This window comes from Bubalus bubalis, chromosome 14 (genome assembly GCF_019923935.1).
Source record: "Bubalus bubalis isolate 160015118507 breed Murrah chromosome 14, NDDB_SH_1, whole genome shotgun sequence".
NCBI lineage: Eukaryota > Metazoa > Chordata > Mammalia > Artiodactyla > Bovidae > Bubalus > Bubalus bubalis.
The window spans coordinates 66684696-66700461 of NC_059170.1; the positions used below are offsets into that span (position 1 = coordinate 66684696).

General features: G+C 42.4%; 1 protein-coding gene and 1 non-coding gene across 4 annotated transcripts in view; one reads left to right on the forward strand and one right to left on the reverse strand.

Annotated features, from left to right (window-relative positions):
• Positions 1 to 15766, reverse strand: part of CAMK1D (calcium/calmodulin dependent protein kinase ID) — a 392897-nt gene that overhangs the window by 119150 nt on the left and 257981 nt on the right. The gene's annotated exons all lie outside the window — the stretch shown is intronic.
• TRNAE-UUC lies at positions 11370 to 11442 on the forward strand. Its single transcript has one exon. It is a non-coding gene; the product is annotated as a tRNA-Glu (tRNA).

Consider the following 15766-nt stretch of genomic DNA (forward strand, 5'->3'; position numbering starts at 1 on the left):
AGTAAAAAGTACAGATCTTTTTTTTTTTTTTAAACTCCTAAAGTTCCATATTATTTTCATACTATCTAGTGTTTCTGATGATGGCTTCGGATTTGCAAATAAGTTTCAAAATTAATTACCCCCAGGCTTTCTATTCATGCTCATAAATGGCAAGGAAGGTAAAGTCACTGAATAGCCAGGGAAGCCGCCCACAGGCTTCAGTTTGGTAGACACCGGGTGGTCGGGGTGAAGCTGTGGACAGGCCTGAGCAGTTCTGGTCTTTGAAGATTTTTTTTGAGTGTAATATTTTGAACTGATTTCAGGACACAAGTTGTCACCATCTGCCTGTAGGTGTTTAGTTTGCTTGATGACTTAAAAGGCGTGGGGGCAGAGAGGAATTCAATCTAAGAATTTCATAGGCTCTGGGAGCCATGACCCAACGACTTCTCCCCAGGGAGTTCAACAGCCTTCCCCACAATCATCATCTCAGCTGGACGTCAAGACCCAACTCACTTTAATTTTACAACACTGGGTTTTGAAGGAATGTGCATCTGTGTGTAGTATCTGTTTCACATATTTCCAAAAATCAAATATTTGTGCCTAGGCGGTTTAATACTGCATGAGAAACTCTCAGGAATGGAGAGAGATGGGGGAAATTGACTTTGAACTCTGTGGAGTGTTGATGCCAGCTCAGCTTCTTACCAGCTGACCTGAGGATTTCAAGACCCCAAGATATAAGCATGATCATTTAAAATAAACTCCAGTACATCAAACAAGACATCCATGTTCAATACCCAATAAAATCCCAGATTAGTCAAATCAGAATTATACCTACAATATTACAAAAATAAGAAGCAGTGAACAGTCCCTCCACCTGTAAGGCTATTCTGATTACACTGTCTTGGGAATTAATATCTGTAAAATGAAGGAAGAAATCGGTGCCACTGAAGAAGAGAGAGACGCACAAATTCTTTGAAATGAGAGGAAAAGGAAAAGATCCCCAACTCTCTTGCTGAGGTCATCTAAGGACTTTAGAGAAACATGGAGCAAAAGTGTATTACAGCTGCTGCTGCTGCTGCTAAGTCGCTTCAGTCGTGTCTGACTCTGTGCGACCCCATAGACGGCAGCCCACCAGGCTCCCCCGTCCCTGGGATTCTCCAGGCAAGAACACTGGAGTGGGTTGCCATTTCCTTCTCCAATGCATGAAAGTGAAAAGTGAAAGTGAAGTCGCTCAGTCTGTCTGACTCTTAGCGACCCCATGGACTGCAGCCTACCAGGCTCCTCCGTCCATGGGATTTTCCAGGCAAGAGTACTGGAGTGGGGTGCCACTGCTTTCTCCGTGTATTACAGCAGGGGTCCCCAACTTTGGGGATCTAATGCTTGATGATCTGAGGTGGAGTTGATGTTGTTTATTTCTATGTAATCATAGAAATAAAGTGTACAATAAGTGTAATGAGCTTGAATCATCCAGAAACCATCCCTCCTCCCCAAGTCTGTGGAAAATTGTCTTCTAAGAAACTGGTCTCTGGTGCCAAAAAGATTGGGGACCACTGTATTACAGACTTTCCCACAAAACCAATGGCATTTATGCTACCTGAGCCATGCTTTATTATTCTAAGTTGACATCTAACTGGGTTCAGGAACCAGGCAGAACAGAAGTAAATATACACAGTATCTCGGTCATCCTTCCTATGCTTTTCTGACGTGCAGACTGAGTTAAGTTGCTTTGTTCTGTACCTCACCTTCCTACCACCGCCACCTCCCAAAGTCCATATTAACAACAGTAACAGAGCATGTAAACACACACCCCTGGGACTTGGGAAGAACCTCCCAGCTCACAGAGGGCAGCACTGCCAGCCTGCATCACAGGTGGCAGCATTCAAACCGCACAGACGCGTAACTCTCGGGGCGGGGGGTGGTTATTAAGACCGCAGGTAAACGGACTTGATTTGTGCTGCACTGAAATCCTTCTGTTGTATAAGCCTGCTGTGAATGTGAGGGAACAAGCCCAACCAGCTGCACTGTGTGCCCAGCTGCCGCAATCACCGTGTCGTTGTTTTCTGTTGTTCAGCTGCCAAGTCGTATCTGACTTGGCACGTGACTTGGCACGACTTCGTGACCCCATGAACTGCAGCATGCCAGGCTTCCCTGTCCTTCACTGTCTCTTGAAGTAACCATGCAATATGAAATATATATACTGTATCTTCTTAAAACAATCATGTGTGTGTATATACATATACATATATACACAACATAATATTACTCAGCCATAAAAAAGAGTGAAATATTGCCAAGTCAGGCAGAGAAAGACAAATATTATGTAAAATCACTTATATGTGGAATCTAAAAAATAATACAAATGATTCTACATACAAAACAGAAACAGACTTACAGACATAGCAAACAAACTTATGGTTACCAAAGAGGGAAGGGGAGGGATAAATCAGGAGGATGGAATGAACAGATCCAAACTACTATACATAAAATATATAAGTAATGAGGACTTACTCTATAGCACAGGGAACTATATTCAATACACTGTAATAACCTATAATGTCAAGTAATCTGCAAAGATATATATATATATATATACACACACATATAACTTAATCAACTTGCTGTACACCTGAAATGAACACAAACTGTATATCAATTATATTTCAATTTTTTAAAAAAGATGCCAAATTGGATTTGTAAGGAAAAAAACTCATCACCAGTACTACACAAATCCAATTCTACCCTAGCCAGAACAACTAAACCAACAAAAAATTACCCCAAATCTCTCCTAATATAATTAAAACAATACACATTATTATAATCCTGCTTTCTTATACACTTATACACAGTGAAATCTTAATTAACCAGACCTCCCCTAACTGGCACTCTGAATAACTAGAATTTTTGTTCTGAATTCAGTCTTTAAGAGAAAGAAGCAATGGATACTCAAAGCATATCAAGTGCTGACTACAGAAAACATATACTGCGTTCTGGAGTCAGAGTGTCCCCCCACCCACCTCTCTAAAAACTCCCATCTTTCTCCAGATGGAGAAGTTTTCTTTGCCTGTTAAATTTTAATTCCAAAATTTTGTGATGGGTATCAGAGAAGGCAATGGCACCCCACTCCAGTACTCTTGCCTGGAAAATCCCATGGACGGAGGAGCCTGGTAGGCTGCAGTCCATGGGGTCGCTAAGAGTCGGACACGACTGAGCAACTTCACTTTCACTTTTCACTTTCATGCACTGGAGAAGGAAATGGCAATCCAATCCAGTGTTCTTGCCTAGAGAATCCCAGGGACGGGGGAGCCTGATGGGCTGCTGTCTATGGGGTCGCACAGTGTCGGACACGACTGAAGTGACTTAGCAGCAGCAGCAGCAGCATCTTCCCAAACCATGCATTCAGTCCTTCCTTCTTTAACATCCCAGATAAGTTTATACACACGTCCCTCTAGTCTATCACTTGTCATCCTGAATGACTGCGTGTATCTACACATCCGTTTCTGTCTCTGGACCAAGGGACAGGCCATTATCTTAGGGTTCCCACAGCATAGCACATAGTAGGTGCTCAAAAAAAAAAAAAAAGCTTGCATTCGAGAATAAATAAGGAGAAACTGCTATAGAGCACAAGGAGCTCAGCTTGCTCCGTGCTCTGTGAGGGCCTAGAGGGGTGGGATGAGGGGTGGGGGGCGGAAGGCTCAAAAGGAAGGGGATTTATGTATACTTACACAGATTCATGTTGTACAACAGAAACTAACACAACATTGTAAGGCAATCATAATTAAAAATCACAATTAAAAATAAATAAGGAAATGCATGAAAAAACAGCTCTTTCTCACCTTCTATCTCCACATCCATAGAGATGGAAAAGATCCTGATGCTGGGAAAGATTGAAGACAAAAGGAGAAGAGGGCAGCAGAGAATGAGATGGTTGGAGAGCATCACCACTGACTCAATGGACATGAATCTGAGCAAACTCCAGCAGATAGTGGAGGACAGAGGAGCAGGGTGTGCTGCAGTCCATGGGGTCGCAAAGAGTCAGACACAACTTAGCGACTGAACAATAAATAGCCATATCCGCATTGCTGCACTGTGGTTCTTTGTTTCAGAATGATGATGATGTAATTTCCTAAATTGATAAAGATGCAAGGCCTTTAGCATAACTAAGTGCTAAATACGGATGCTGAAGTATTACAAGGCATCTCATAAAGATGTTCAAAATCATGAAATCAGGAGTTTCTAGTTAACACTGTGCATGCGTGCTCAGTCACTTCAGTCATGTCCAGCTTTTTGCAACTCCATGGACTGTAGCCTGCCAGGCTCCTCTGTCCATGGGGATTCTCCAGGCAAGAATACTGGAGTGGGTTTCCATGCCCTCCTTCAAGGGATCTTCCCGACCCAGGGATCAAACCCATGTCTCTTATGTCTCCTGCACTGGCAGACAGGTTCTTTACCACTAGCGCCTCACTACTTTTAGCTAATCTGACTGTTCAATTAATAAAAAGATTCTCATCCTGGAGGCACTCCAGCTAAAGAGAAATTGCTATTCTTACAGAGCATATATCCTGTTTGGATGAGAAGAAAAGAAAGTATGTCTCAACTCTTGGCAAGAGAAATGAACAACTGAATTCTGGCCTAAGTCCTTGTTACAATCAATGACCTTCATTCCTGGTTTCATTTACCATGAACAGAGATAGTTATCAAACAGAAATAGTCAGCCACAGTCACAACCAAAGACCAGACTGATTTTCCTAAAACAGCCTGTGTTATAAACACACCCATGTTCATGTAAGTGAAACAAAAGCTGAATAAAACAGTATTTTCTTATTCTTACCTACAAATGCGTGCGTGTGTGCTCAGTCGCTTCAGTCGTGTTCAATTCTTTGTGACCCTATGGATTGTAGTCCACCAGGCTCCTCTGTCCATGGGATTCTCCAGGCAAGAATACTTAAGTGGGTTGTCATGCCCTCCTCCAGGGGACCTTCCCGGCCCAGGGATCAAACCTGTATCTCCTACATTGCAGGTGGATTCTTTACCTCTGAACCACTGGAAAAGCCCCTTAGCTACATATGGTAACTAACATTTCCTATTCTTTTTTCTTTTTGTAAAGCCAGTTATAATCCAATGAACTGAATTCAAGATCAGATGGTGAGTCAAGACCTCAGTATGAAGAAATCTACCCTGTAGTCAAAAAATGATCAATTACGTAGCATACAAGTCAGCTCCCTGAGTTATCCCTGATCCCTGCTGATCACAAATGATGGTATAGAGACAGCATACCAGTCCCTCTAATTTTTTTTTTTTACCAAGTCCTATTTCACACTTCTAGAACCAGTATTACTACCAACACCACCACTGCAAGGGAATAATTAGAACAAGAAGAAAAAAAAAGTGATGCTTAACTCATAAATATACACTAAAAGTAGACCTTCCATGGGAGATGCATAAAATGAATGCCATCAAACATTTAAAGGCATTATACATACACGCAATGCTCATCATCTGACAGTCTTCATGTCCTACTCCACCCGCTACCCACAAAGTTTTACAAAACCCACTGTAATCTCAGTTGTCCTTTTATCGATTGTCAATCATCCAGAAAATGAATGAATGATGAAAAAAAATCATCAGCTTCTACTCCTGATGACTCATTCTTGGGAAAACATCTCTTCTTTTTGAGTTATCATCTTAGGTAGGGAAAATAAGATATTTGAAAAATGTAGCATGTTGTGTAAAGCCAGTTATAATTCAATACACTGAATTCAAGATCAGATGGTGGGTCAGGAGCTAAGTATGAAGAAATCAACCCTGTAGTCAAAAAAATCATCAATTAAACAGCATACAAGTCAGCTTCCTAAGCTATCCCTGATCCCTGCTGTTCACAAATGATGGGAGGTCTGGCTATACAGACAAGGGTCTCAATTCAAAATTCCAAGAGCAGGTGACAGGGCCCGAGGACCCACATTTCTCATTTGTCCCCAGCCACTTTAATCCAGTGTTTCACAGCAAACTAAGATAAAACTATAACTAGTAAAATGAACTCATGTTCTATTCTAACAGTGGGAGAGTACCGATAACTATAATTAGCTATGTCGACAGGATTTACTGAAAACAGCAAGGGACTTTACATAAATAATGTTCTGGTTTTTAAACCTTGATCTAACAAGGCTGCCTCTTAAAATTACCTTTTAAAAAGGTTTAAGAGTAGGATGAATAGCCCAGCTGTGGGCATACCTGCAGTGAGTTCATTCATGTCACTAACTGGAGGAGCCACTGAATCCTTCAGCCCCACCCACCCCCACACACACTTCAAAACAGTCAAAAAATAAATAACTCAGAGGACAACACTGGTCTATTTTTGGCTCTCCAAGAAGAATGAATTGAGTATCAAACCTTGGATGATTCGTCTATGGTATCTATTGTTGTTGTTGTTCAGTCACTCGGTCGTGTTTGACTCTTTGCGACCCCACGGACTGGACTGTACCACAGCAGGCTTCCCTGTCCTTCACCATCTCCTGGAGTTTGCTCAAACTCATGTCCATTGAGTCAGTGCTGCTCTCTAACCATCTCATTTTCTGCTGCCCTCTTCTCCTGCCCTCAATCTTTCCTAGCATTAGGGTCTTTTCCAATGAATTGCATCAGGAGTCCAAAGTACTGGAGGTTCAACTTCAGCATCGGTCCTTCCAATGAATATTCAGGGTTGATTTTCCTTAGTATTGACTGGTTTGGAATATATGTAATCTATACCTTTGAATAAATATGAGAGTTTACTTTTTGACAGCATTTCACTTTTTTTACTAAACTTAGTCATCTTAAAAAAAAATATCTGGGTGATGGATGAAAGACTGCTGTTTGATAAGGCAGTTAAATAAGTGCCATTTCCAGGTGGGCGCTATGAAGGCACCTTTCCTTACAGGGACTTGAGTCACTAGGAGACAAGACCACCGCAGGACGGACTCCCGCAACCCGTGGGCCTGGCAGCTTCCACACAGGCTGTCCTGAGCCCTGCCAGCGGGACCCTTGGAGCCCTCTGCCATTCTGCACATGAAACAGGAACTCCAGCAATGAGAATCTTTGCCTACTTGGGAGTGACAGCTGAAGGGGAACCGCAGGGCTCCAGCCAGGTTCCCAACTGGATATGATACACATGAGAAAGAAGCTTCTATCGTAAGTCTTCTTTAAGATCTGGGACTGATCTGCTCCAGCAGGAAAGAACTCCAGATTTCCTTTCCAGGAGCAGGTGACTATTACAACTTGTGTCTGGAGAAAAAGAAAAGAGCCTGAATTTATACCAGGCTCCTCCAGAGAATCGGAGAAGGCAATGGCACCCTACTCCAGTACTCTTGCCTGGAAAATCCCATGGATGGAGGGGTAGGCTGCAGTCCATGGGGTCACTAAGAGTCGGACATGACTGAGCGACTTCGCTTTCACTTTTCACTTTCATGCATTGGAGAAGGAAACGGCAACCCACTCCAGTGTTCTTGCCTGGAGAATCCCAGGGACGGGGGAGCCTGGTGGCTGCCATCTATGGGGTCACACAGAGTCAGACACGACTGAAGTGACTTAGCATAGCCTCCAGAGAATACTTGCAAATTACCTGGAGATTGTGGGAAGATGGATGTTAAAAAAAAAAAAAAAAACACTTCAAGATGTTTATCACAGGGGTGCCACTTTAAGAAACAACACTACCTTAAACATAACTGACCTGACCCAGAAGAGGCAATCTAGCTCCGTACCAGATTTATTGGAAGAGTCTGAAGTCTGTTTAGGTGTGGACTTAAAACCATGGAAATGATGACGATTAACTGCAATTAATTGAGTAATTAAAGTCTTTGTAATCTTTGCAGGTGTTCATATTGTTCCATTTTGTTTTTACAAATCGCTTTAGATTATAATTCCAAGGAATAAGCCACTGGAAGTGAAGGTTGTTCATTAGACACTAAAGAATAAGCTGAAGGAAATACAAAAATGAAAATGTCACCATTTAAACATGGTGACAAGTTTTCAATCATACCCAAGGAGTGATACTGAATTCAATATAATTTACAGGAAAAAACAAAAACCAGCTACCTTGAAAACTGAAAGTTGATCAGTTGTGGCCAACTCTTTATGCCGCCATAGACTGTAGTCCATCAAGCTCCTCTGTTCATGGAATTCTCCAGGAAAGAATACTGGAGAGGGTTGCCATTCCCTTCTCCAGGGGATCTTCCCCACCCAGGGATTGAACCTGGGTCTCCTGCATTGGAAGCAGATTCCTTACCTTCTGAGTTACCTTAGGGGTATGCAAAATATAGCCCAAACAAGGTTCTGGAATAATACAAGGATTTGCTCAGAATTCAGAGGCAACAATGGAATCAGATTTGGCTTAAACATCTTAAAATCTCTCAAAAGCTTCTACCTATTATACTTCCAAGAACCAGAAGCAGAGTGAGAATGTAGAATTTTCCAGGGACAAGAAAGTGATCCTCTTTTAACAAAGGCTCACTCTTTTGTTGCCAAATGTGAAGCAACAGAGATTAAGAATAGGAATGTGGGTTCAAGTTCAGCAGTGTTGCTAAATGTTTTGAGAATGCAACAATGTTTTTTAAAATCAAGGACAAATGAAAGACCCTTGACACAGGGGTACTTCCTGCATCTCCACTGACATTACTGACCTTACCAGCCTTCTGGCTTTGGTCTGGATTTTGGCCACTATTTGGGGGAAAACACCCGACTTGTGTTTCACCCGTTTGTAGAGAAAGGTAAAGAAAATTAAAATACAAATACAGTCGGACCTCATCAGTCGTGGATCTCCTATTTGTGAATTCACCTACTTGCTAAAATGGCTCTGCTGCTGCTGCTAAGTCGCTTCAGTCGTGTCCGACTCTGTGCGACCCCACAGATGGCAGCCCACCAGGCTCCGTCATCCCTGTGATTCTCCAGGCAAGAACACTGGAGTGGGTTGCCATTTCCTTCTCCAATGCATGAAAGTGAAAAGTGACCCCAAAATCAATAGTGGCAGCATTCTGTGGCCATTTGAGGACACAAGTAAAAGGGAGAAAGAATATTTAAGTCCCAGCATGCGTGCTTCCAGCTGAGGTGAAACAGAGTGGTGCTCTCACTCTATAAACCAGTATCCTCTTGCAGTCCATTTATTGCCATGGTTTTCGCACTTTTGTTGCTGATTTTGCTGTTGAAAATGGCCCCAAGCACAGTGCTGAAATGCTGTCTAGTGTTTCTGAGCTCAAGAAGACTGGGATGTGCCTTATAAAGAGAATTTATGTGTTAGATAACTTTTGTCCAAGAATGAGTTATAGGGCTGTTGGCTGTGAGCTCAATGTTAATGAACCAACACTAACTTATTAAATGAGGTCTCTAAACAGAAACACACAGAAACCAAGGTTATGTATTGACAGGTGGATGAAAATGTGACCAGAGAATCACAGGCACCTAAGCCTCTTTTCCCCTAAGAACAAGAGCTCAGGATTTGCTAATTAAGTGTTCGTGGTGACTTCATACGTCTAAAAATGCCAGTGAATATAGCTTTCAGGAGCATCTATTGTTTCAGCAATTGAGGCACACTAGAAAACTGGATCAGATCTGACAACAGAGTTCTATTTACAAAGTTACCACCATGAGAAAACGAGTGTCACTCTTTCAGTAAAGAGCAGCCATTCCAAGGCCATCCAAGCTTTCCTATCAAACCAGCAACTCTCGGCAAATACACTGAATGGCCTTTGTGAGACTTAGTGGTTTTGGAAACGACCAGAGCCATTTCCCACAGATCATCTGCAAAGCTACTGACCTTTTACACCACGTGGCTGCCTGCATCGCAAACCCTGAGTGATGCCAGCCAAAACCCAGACCACAGCCAGAAGCTCAGTAACATCAACGGAAATGCAGAAAGTGTGCCTGGGTGGAGGGGTCTTTTCCTTGTCTTTGATTTTTAAAAGCATTATTGCCTTCTCAAAAAATTAAGCAACACTGCTGAAACTTCGCCCAGATTCCCATTGTTAATCTTTGCTGGTTTTTCTACAGCAATAGACTAGCAAGCCAGGAGGTTAAAAGTAGAGAATCATTTCCTGGTCCCCAGAGAATCCCCAGTTCCAGTTCCAGCTCTAGGATATATGAAAAGGTAAAAACATTTCAAGATATTTTAGGACTATTTAACCCAAACCCGATTCCATCATTTCCTCTAAATTCTGTGGGCATCGGTGTATTATTTCTACCTCCTGCTTTAGGCTATATTTTATCCTCACCCTAAAGTAGCCTGTTTTTACTGTAAGTTATGTTGAATTCAGCATCCTTTTTCTCTTTTCTTTCTAAGCTCAGTGAAAAGCAATGTTAGTATGATCACAAACAAGCTGCTTAGCTGAGAACTCGAGTCCATTCCGAAAAAAAATCCAGGCAGATAAGTGTCCTAGAATATTAACAGACACTGCCAAGATGGAGCCACGTCTAACCACGAACTGTGTATATTTATACAAAACTGTCAGAGCTTCATGAGCTATTTTCTTCGAAAGTCCCATTTTCCCATAAAAGCAAGAATTCAAAGTTTATTACTAGAACTACTTGTTCTACTGAGTAGAAAATTCTTCTGTTTCCAACTATAATGAAGAACATCAAGAATTACAAGTAGAATTGAGTCCGTAAATGACAGCTTGTAGAGAATGACATTTTCATCTATTAAGACAATTACTGATGAATGTGAATATGTAACTTAAGTAGATGGATATTTCTTCAGGCATTCAGACTCCTGAGATAATTTTAAAGCAGCAATTTTCAAGCTTTTTCACCCTCAGGACAATTATTGAAAAAACCTGGGAAATATTCAAACTCCATGTCTCTTTTATAAGTTAGAAATTGGCAGGATTTCCAAAGAGATGAAATATTCCTTTATTTTTTAACTGACTACATTGTTGCATGTATTATATCACAGAACTGTTAAATTTCAGAGCCGGGTGGGACTACAGTGCTTCAATTGGGGGTTATCAAAATGTGGCTGTAACTAACAAGAAGGGCATCTGTCAAGGGGTCTGTGAGCCCTTCTCTATGTCCAGACAACTACAGGGCACTTCATGGTAACTAAAGCATGGACCCTACTATGTGGTATAAAATATCACCTTTTACTTATAGTAATTGCCAATCCCATTGTCATAATGCCCTGGCCTGAGGACCATGGAGGAGAGAGGAGAGAGTTGGAAACGGGCAGGGATGAAGCTAAAGGCAGGCCCCAAGGATGGGGTAGTCAGAACAGTGGCTCCCAAAGTTGTCCTTGTCCCCACAACCCATGAGCCTGACAGGTTATTGGCAAAAGAGACTTGGTAGATGTGGAGAAATAAAGGATCTGGAGATGGGAAGGTGAGCGTGGAATGTACAGTGTAATCACAAGGCTCCTTAAAAGACCCAGAGGGAATTCCTTGGTGGTTCAGTGGTTAGGACTCAGCGCTTTCACTGCTGAGAGCCTGGGTTCAATCCCTGGTCAAGGAACTAAGATCCTAAAAGCCACTCAATGCAGCAAAAAAAAAAAAAAAAAAAAGAAAAGAACACATATTAAAATTATTCAGTAAAGATCTTGCTGGTGGAAGAGCAGTGATTTGGGGTGGATCATTGCTGGGCCTGGCAACTTAATCTTTGCCTGCCTGGTGTGCTACCTGCTCTGTCATGTCCAACTCTTTGCAACCCCATGCACTGTACCCTGCCAGGCTCCTCTGTCCATGGAATTCTTCAGGCAAGAATACTGGAGTGGGTTGCCAATCCCTTTTGCAGGGCATCTTTCCAACCCAGGGATCAAACTGAGGCTCTTGCATTACAGGCAGATTCTTTACCACCTGAGCTACCAAGGAAGCCCTGCCTGCATGGTGGGTAAATACAAATTTAGTAAATGCTCTGTGGCTCTCGACAGGTGATGCATTATCTTTAATTTGACCAGGTGATTAAACCTGCTTTCATTAAAACATATGACTCTCTGGTTCTCTTGAAAAAAAAAAAAAAAGAAAACCTATTTAAAAAAATAATAAAATTTCTCTTGATAAAAAAAAAGCCAGAGAAGGAGCTCTCATGGAAGAGAGGAAGATGGCATACTAATAGCTTTGTAGGTGGAGGAAGAGGCTGGGAACCAAGGAGGGCAGGTGGCTTCGAGGACTGGAAAAGGCAGGGAAACATTCTCCCCTAAAGCCTCCAGGATGGCGGCTTGGAGTATGCCTTGATTATGTAGCCTAGTACCCCCACTTTGGACTTGTCACCTCCAGGATACTACATTTGCATGGTTTTAAGCCGCCGGTTTTATGGTAATTTGTTACAGCAGCAACAAGAAACGAATACAGAAGCCAACATCTAACTGTCGGAATGTAAGAAGAGAATGAGACAGTGAGATGGGGCAGGATCCAGGCTGTCATCGGTTCTTCAGGGTAAGTCAGGGACCTCAGTCGTTGGAAACAGAATCATAGTGATTGGGGCAGGGTCTTGGCTGAGTCTCTAGGAAGTGAGGTTTGGCAAAGGCTAGGTAAGTTTGGGCCAGGACCCTAGTCCCAACAGGGACCCCACCATATAGATGGAAACCACGGTGGCTGCTCTGCCTCAGCGCCCAGGCATTCACGAGGGCGGTGAGAGGACAAGCAGGCAGTGAGTTCCTGCCCTGCCTTCTGCTGGAACTTCCGGGAAAAAAGGAGAGTTCCTTCCACAAGGTGAAGATATGAGTCTAGGGCTGTCAGCTGGAAAAACTGCCTAAAAAATAAAGAATCCAAGAGGACACAACTAGATGATGAAAACAGATTCGGACAGAAATCCAATTGCGTCAAGAAGCAAGTTTGACCCCTGATGACTTTTAGTTTTGAAGCAATACTTGGTGCTTAATCCAGTGTGAACAGGGTTGCCAAGTGAATGAGTCCTGAATAATACACAGTCATTAAGAAAATTCTCTCTTTCACATAGGAAACATTAGCTCTCTGGCATTTTGCTTGTTTAGTCGCTAAGTCGTGTCTGACTCCTTTGCAACCCTACAGACTAAAGCCTGTCAGGCTCCTGCCAGGTGAAAGTACTGGAGTGGGTTGCCATTTCCTTCTCCAAGGGGTCTTCCTGACCCAGGGATTCAAATCCACATCTCCTGCCTTGGCAGGCAGATTCTTTACCACTGAGTCACCAGGGAAGCCCATTTTAATGAGGGCAAATAAATTTGGGGGGAGGCAGATGGAGAGGAGAATAAAGGCGGGAATGCATGTGTCATATCTTTTGTTCAGCCAGCCCAATACTCTAACAACTCTTTTAAATACTTAAAAAATTAACACATAGGAACTGTATAACTATAGACATACATATAAAACAAGTAACCTATTATTACAGTAGTTCCAGGAGAGAATGGATGAGGCAGAATAAGCAGGTTTAGCATGGGCTAGTTTGAAGTGTTTCCATGATGAATGATTTAGTTTGAACAATAGCTAAGGAGAAGGCAATGGCACCCCACTCCAGTACTCTTGCCTGGAAAATCCCATGGATGGAGGAGCTTGGTAGGCTGCAGTCCATGGGGTCGCTAAGAGTCGGACACGACTGAGAGACTTCACTTTCACTTTTCACTTTCATGCATTGGAGAAGGAAATGGCAACCCACTCCAGTGTTCTTGCCTGGAGAATCCCAGAGTCGGGGGAGCCTGTGGGGCTTCCATCTATGGGGTCGCACAGAGTCGGACATAACTGAAGCGACTTAGTAGCAGCAGCAGCAGCAGGGGTTGTCTTAAATTGTCTGGCCCTGGGGGATTAGAGGAGTGTTGTTCCTGAAAGTAAGAGCCCCACAGAGGAGGAGGTTAGGGTGTGGGCTCTGGGTCGGCTGGTCTGCATACAGAAGGCATGATCATAGGTGAGTCATGGACTATCTCTAGGAACTGGCTGATGCTGGGAGGGGCAATCCTTCCAGCATTAACAAGGCCCCAAGATGTCAAAACTTCAGAAACACATGGTTAATACACTTATATTATCCCATAAGACTTTACCCATGAGCTATTTTCTTGTTAATGTATTTGTGTTCTGTTTATTTTCTATTAGCCCCACTGGAATGTAAGCTCCTTAAGGCAGGATAATTATCTGCCACATTCACTGCTAATTCCCAGCACCTACAACCGTAGACGATGCTTGATTGATGTATATTGAAAGAATGAATGAATTTCTCTCCCTGGAATTGCTATTTCTGTCCCTTGCCCATTTTCCTATTTAATAATGCCTTGTAGTTTTCTTATTGCTTTGCACTTTAATGAATACAAAAATTAAAGCTTGGTCAGTGATGTGTTTTGCAAATATTTTTTCCAGTTTCTCTTTATTTTTTAAGATGGTCTTAGCCATAAAGAAGTTTTAATTTTTAGTTTCATGTAGTCTCAAAGTTATCAATATTATTCTTTATGGCTTCTGAGTTTTAGGTCAAGCCTCTGCAGCTCAATATGATATAAAATAGCATGATATTTTACTGTTTCATTATAATTAATCTTTGGGACAATTAGAAATGATTTTGTATGGAGAAATAAGGTGGGGATCTACTTTTTCCTAAATTACTAGCACTATATATTCAACAATCTACATTCCCCACTGGTATAAAATATGTTCTTTAACATACACCAAATTGTGTATATACGTGTGCGGGTGTATGTTTATATTTTTATACACACACGTTTATAAACCCAGGTCTCCCACACTGCAGGCAGATTCTTCACCAGCTGAGCCACAAGGGAAATCAAGAATACTGGAGTGGGTAGCCTATCCCTTCTCCAGCAGATCTTCCTGACCCAGGAATCGAACTGGGGTCTCCTGCATTGCAGGTGGATATAAATTGGGAAGGGCATATTTTTTTCTGAACTCTCTATGACCCCTGACTAGTCTTATATCGATATCACATATTACCTAAATCACTATGAACTAATTAGCCTCTATTCTAACTAACAAGAGACAGGCCACACTCTATTACCAGATCATTAAAGGGGCCAGTTTTGCAGCTGATGTGAACAGCTGTATCAAAATACAGAAATACCTGTGAAGGGGAAGTAAAATTACCAACGTGTAACCCCCCCAACACATGAAATCAAACAGATACTCTGTTAATATAGCCCTTGTGATAGAGCAAAAGAGTTCAATCATTTGGTTTAAATCACTTTACCTTAAAGAAAAAAAAAAAGAAAGCAAAATAGAACTGCCACATCTGTATCATCTCTCTTTGGAGCCAAAGGTGATTCTACCAACCTATGTCAGCCTCGGGGCCAAAGTGAGCTACACCAGAGGGCCAGGGAATGGGTCCCCACAGCTACAGGGGGGTCAGGGTCACTTTTCTTCATCATTTTTGACCATCTCAAAACGGACACCTATAGGATGTAAATGTTGGTTTGGTTATGGAAGGCTTCCCTCTCCTCCTCTTCATTTTATTCACAGAATTTAATCTTGCAGATTAAAATACAGAGAAACTGAGCCTATGCCAGGCATCAAACCTCTCTGTCCGGAGTCCTTCCATCCCCGTCCACAAATGCACGCTTACACTGAGGCCTGACCACCTTCATTCAACTTCTCCGCGTGTAACATCTACGTCACGTATCAGCCCAACTTCTGGAAGGCCCTACCCACCATGACCCTTTGTCAATTTCAAGCATCACTTTGAGGACAACTTTCAGGAATCTGGGGGAAGGAAGAGGGAGCTTCCTGACACCCTCTGTGCCGTTTGTTGTTTCAGGAATGACTGCTTCAGCCACACGCGCGTGACCATCTGCGTGTGAAACAACGGTGGTGAGCTCTTGTCAGCAGGAGCTATGACTTGAGTTGCCTTCAGTAGCTGGCACTGAAATATT